Consider the following 5,880-nt stretch of genomic DNA (forward strand, 5'->3'; position numbering starts at 1 on the left):
GAACCTGCCAACTTGCTATAAACAATTCTGCTTTTTAAAAAGTGTTTGTGATCAGGCTTTCTCTTTGTCATCGTAATGTGCATGCAATATGATCGGTTGAACGATAACCATCAATAAAGTTTCACAAGATTTGAAAACAAGGTTTCTGGAGCATTTATATCAAAAGATGAAAAAAACAAACACAAAAAAGAAGTAAATCATTGTTTTGTCAACTCCAAATGGGAGGGAACAAGAGATACAGGGAGACACAGAGACAGAGAGAGGTGGGAAGGGATGGAAATACAATAATCAGTTAAAAATATTGGCTACTAAAATTGTCTTTGCACTAGTCAAGGAATGGACCATATTTTTAGTCATATTTTAACCCCTGCACTTCAGACTTAGTTCCCAATCCTGAGAAATTCACTCACAAATCACTACTCCAACATTTCCCCTTATGTCCCCCCATCCGCCTCGCACCCTCCTACCTGCCCCACTGAATCATGAATTGCTTTTGAAACTCAAGGGACCTTCCAAAGCAGTTTGAGAAACAGAAGTTGCAGGAAGGACATTACTGAAAACAAACACATCTATTTTCCCAGCCCACAACCGTGGGTGAATTTCCGTGAGCACACACAGTTCCAACACACAACCTCAGCTTCTTCATTGATTTCATGGGAGGGGCAGTTCCTGGTGCTCAGCACCCTCCCCCCCACACACATCCTTTACTGAGGAAAATGGGATGCCCAGGTGGGCGAGGGGTACACCCTGCAGCTCTCATCACCACCAGAATGTACCAGATCAAGGCACAGACATTTTCCTCCAAACATACCTTTGTTGGATTGCCACGACCCTCTCTTTTCAGAATCACTATTTCTCAAGGATTCCCCTTGCCCCGATTTGCCATGCCACTGCCAGCAAACAGATATTTGGGGATGGGGTCCCTCTACTATAGTCTCTTAGCATAGGGTTACCATCTATAATTCTGGTATGTTCTACTGTGCCTGCCTATACAATATAAATGAAGCTTTCAAAAGAGGCCTGACTGACCTGGGCCTCCTGAGCTCCTCTTGCATTCAGAAGGTCATGCGAAAGAGACATTTCCCCTGTTTCACAGGCGTAGTGAGGACAATATTTCAGTGCAAACTTTTAGGATCAGTGTAGCCATTTTTAAAGTGAGTTTGCTTCCTAAACACCATGGGGGGTGTGGTGGGGGGATGTTCACCAGATATTAGGGTTTTCAAGTTCAGAAACCAAGGGGGCATACAGATGTACCTTTAAACTAGACTCTCTGCTTCAATTTTCTTCTGCAGAGCAAGCCCAGCTTCCACCACCTTCACAACAATGCCTTCACCAGGCATACTTATTAGCAATTTGAATGCTGATGTCAGTTTAGTTGTCCTCATAAGAGCTTTTTTGCACTCCCCCCTTTTTAGTTTTTAAGTGCAGTGGTTGCAAACTGATGTAAACAATTCTTTGTCACTTGAAACAAAGAAGGAAAATCTATTTTAAATGAGTTAAGAAATTGCTTAGAAGATCAGAGGAGGTGGGTTCGTGGGTTCTTATACGCACTAGCCAATCAGCACTGTGCATACTTGATTCTGCTACAGACAGGTACAACTGGTTTCCTCTATGCTCAGTCCTGGATAGGGTAGGGAATCTGTTGTTCCAGTCCTGGACAACATGAGTGTACATCCACCATGGCTTGACTGCTCAAAGAATGTACATCTGTATGCCCTCTGAAATACTTTTTTTTTTTTAATTAACTGTTAAAGGGTTTTGTTTTTTCTTACCAAAAATCAGTGTTCACACATAGAACTCTGGATGTGTGGGTGATAAGTTATTTTGTCATTTTAATTTGAATTAAGCAGCTGTATCATTTGGTGCAATCCCATGAGTATCTGATGTTTAATTCTTGGAGATAATTGCAAATGGATGAGGTTGCCAAATGCTGTTGGAAAATATTTTTTTGTGAAAATTCCTACAACACTCCAGTCATTCATTTTATTCAAATGTATGTCTGATATAGGGAATGCTTTTTTTTCCAGTTATATAAATTACTACTGATAATATGAATTCTGATTTTAAAAAAAATGATTAATACCATATGTAGAATATCGTGACTTCAAAACAGTTGCAGATCTTAAAACCCAACAAGTGTGTATATCTGTCTTTAGAAATTAGTGTTTATATCACTACAGTGGTTTGTGAATAATGAAAAAATGGTTTGTAATATTAAAAATAAAAGCTTAGTCTGAAATGGTGTAAATAAATGTGTGTCCAGAGTTGTTGTTTTTTTTTTAAAAAGAAAATCTATATTTTTATTTTTTTGCAAACTATGGATATATAACCATAGTTTATGGATATATATGACATTATCTCAAAGATTTCCCAAAGACTTTGACAAAATAAGTAATATGTCTGGGATCCAAATAGCAACTTCAGACATGCCCCCAAGTAAAATAGAAAATGGATCTCTGCTCCAATGAGCTTACAAGAAAGAAGGAAGGAAATGACCGGATGGTGGATTTCATTAACTGCTATATCCCAAAATATTTCCCATATAAGTCTTTCACATCCATGTTCACATATTTGCACTCCTTTATCAAGCCGAGAAAGTGAGGAAACAAAAGTGAAGAGAGTTCCACTCAGGTAGATTTTCTTGATACAATCTCCAGCTCCCTCAAATACCTTTCAAGTCAACGATCTTGGAGCCCCAGAGCATATTTTTCCCCATAAATAAGCTTAATTGATACAATTTATGTGGTAGAGAGGGAAATGTCTGATCCTGAGCTTATGTGTATTCTGATAACAAGCTCCTGTAAAAGCAGTCTTCCCCATTCAGTTCAATGGAAAAGGAATGCAAGTGCAGAGACTCTATGCCATTGAAGTGAAGGGGAATACTTGGCATGTGTGTGTGTGTGGGGGGGTATGTTCACTGGAGCCCTTGAGCCTGCAACTCTTCATTAATCTGGATGATTACATACCTGTGAGGGGGTTCCACATGGTTCAGGGCTTTAGCATATAGCCTTTGGAAAAGTTCCTAGAAAAAGGTAAGGGATAGAAAGCAAGTGGATACACTTACATCTTGGCCCATGGGTTCTAGTTCATCTGTGGGCTCTGTTCACAGCATTTATTTATGTATTACATTTATATGCCACCTTTCATCTATGATGGAACTCAAGGTTCTGTACATTCAAGTCTCAAGTGGTCTCCCATGCCACATCATATGCCTTCAGGCCATACTTATGGAGACTTACTACCCTGAATAAGTAAATCTAATTCTCTCTAAAACATCCCTTCACTGAGAAACCCCAAAATTTGAAATGTTAACAGGAGTATTGCCTAGCTGGATTAACTAGAAGAATTGCTGAGATAGATCCAATCAAAGATTCATCTACTCTTGTTTTAAGGATGGACAAAAGTCCCTTACCTGGTCCCGCAGCTTGCTTTGCGGTGGGGGGGAGGTGCTTTGGTTCTCCCCCCGACGTTCAGGCCGGGGGGGGAGGTGCCCCATCCCTCGCCGCCGAAATTCAGGCCGGGGAGAAGCGCCCTGTCTCCCCGGCCGCGAAATAAAAAAAGTAAATGTTAAAAACACACACACACACACGTAATAGGCTACGTAACGATTTACGTAGCCTATCATGGCTGACTTTGGAAATCTAGCCATGATAGGCTACATAAATCGTTACGTAGCCTATCACATTTGTGTGTTTTTTTAACATTTACTTTGTAATGGCGGCAGCGGCAGCTGGTTGGAAGACCGGCCGCCGCCCCCGCCCCCACCGAACCGCCGCCGAACCGCCGCCGGGACCTGCCACCGAGAGGGACATTCGCAGGAGGTAAGTCCCATCCTGGGGGTGGGGGGGCGGAGAATTTCACCGCCAATTTCGGGGGGCCGAATGCGTTGGCATTCGGCCTCCCCGAGATTCATGGAGAAATTCTCCGCCATCCCTATTTGTTCTCTTGTTAAAGTTGGTGGCACATGGAAAGCACCACAGCTCAGGCATCAAGGACATGCTTTGCATACAGAAGGATCCATGTAGGGATGTCTGAGAATTTCATTTTTGCTCCCTCAAAATGAAAGCATGCCCCGTTTGAAGTCCAGAATGTGAGCGCTGGTACATGTTCACCAAAAATGTCTGCAAATCATTGAACACGCGCTAGTGTCCATCTCATCCCCAGTTCCAGCTTTGAATTGCACAAATGTCTTAATTTGCACAAATATCCTCAGTAGATTAAATCAGCCCTGCATCAGTCTATGGAAGAAACATGTGTAAGTTAGGACATTTGTGCCAATTTCAGGAGATTTGTGCAAATGCTGGGGGCTGGCGTAACTCTTCTGTTCACGTGCAGCTCATTTTGTGTAGATCTCCCAGTTGCACAAAGCAAGCAGTGATCCCAAGCACAAACAAGAATTGGGTGTGAGACAAGCAGCCAGATGATGTTTGGAGAATCCTAGTGAACTCAAACATCACTCGTTCGCCCATCCCTAGTCCCAAGTTTACATCCCGGTGTATATGTGTGTGTGTGTGTGTGTGTGTGTGTGTGTGTATGTGTATCTTGGGTAGCAGGTGATGGGAAACACCTCTGCCTGAGAGCTCAGAGAGTCATCACTACTCAGAATACTGAGACTGAAGGATGAATCATCTGCATAGAAGGCAGCTTCCTCTTGCTGATTTTAAAGGTTTGGGAAATGGACTGTATCTTCTGTTTCCATCAGTGATTCATCTGAGGGTCCTTGGAAGTCCAGAAGGTGAACATAAGTATTGCCTTTCCCCACTGTTGCCCATAGAGGCATCCTGATAATAAACATTGACGCGATTCCCAGTTATCATACTTATTAGCCATTCATAAACTAGGGATGTCAGAGAAATCCACAATGGAACCAAATGAGTTTGGATTTTTATTAATTCGACCCATGGATTCTGCAGCAGAGTGGCTTTTCCCCTCTTAGGTGGATTCCACAGACTTGCGGACCATTTTTTCTAACCTTCAAGAATTTTGCATAAATTTAGTCATAGAAAAATATGGAAAAAAACACACAAAAAAACCCTGGCCAAAAATGTACATTTCCCCCATAGGCTAAAGTGTGAAAATGCACATTTTGGGGGGATTTATTCATTTTATGGGATCTGCACATTTTTGCATGTGTGGATTTGCATAAATTCAGAAACTTAAAAACTTCAAATTCCACCAATGGGTGAACAATGCGATGAATAGGGATGGCGGAGAATTTCTCCCCGAAACTTCGGGGGGCCGAGCACCAACATGTTCGGCCCCCCGAACAAGTTTCGGGGAGAAATCCTATGAACCCCCCCCGCCCCCCCCGGGACGGGACTTACCTTCACCAAATGTCCCTCCCGGTGGCGGGTCCGGCCGGCGGTTCGGCGGGTGTTCGAGTGGGGCGGGAGCGGCAGCCGGTCTTTCAACCGGCTGCCGCCGCCGCCATTGCAATCAAAGAAAATAACGCCCCCTGATAGGCTACGTGACGATTCACGTAGCCTATCACAGCTACATTTGCAAAGTCAGCCATGATAGGCTACGTCAATCGTCACGTAGCCTATCACGGGTGACTTAAAAAAAAAAAAAAAGCGCGTACGGATAATGGCGGCCCCCATAGGGAGCCGCCATTGCCGTTCCTTATTTGCTCGCTGTAGTCTACGTAAATGTTTACGTAGACTACGGCGAAATTAAGGGCAACGCTATTTGCATTGCCCTCATTTTCGCCGTGGTCTACGTAAACATTTACATAGACTACAGCGACTAAATAAGGAACGCGAATGGCAGCTCCCTATGGGGGCCGCCATTAGCGTACGCGCTTTTTTTTTTTTTAAGTCACCCGTGATAGGCTACGTGACGACTGACGTAGCCTATCATGGCTGACTTTGCAGATCTAGC

Source organism: Heloderma suspectum, chromosome 12 (genome assembly GCF_057233095.1).
Source record: "Heloderma suspectum isolate Gila_16-S chromosome 12, 16-S_ref, whole genome shotgun sequence".
Classification (NCBI taxonomy): domain Eukaryota; kingdom Metazoa; phylum Chordata; class Lepidosauria; order Squamata; family Helodermatidae; genus Heloderma; species Heloderma suspectum.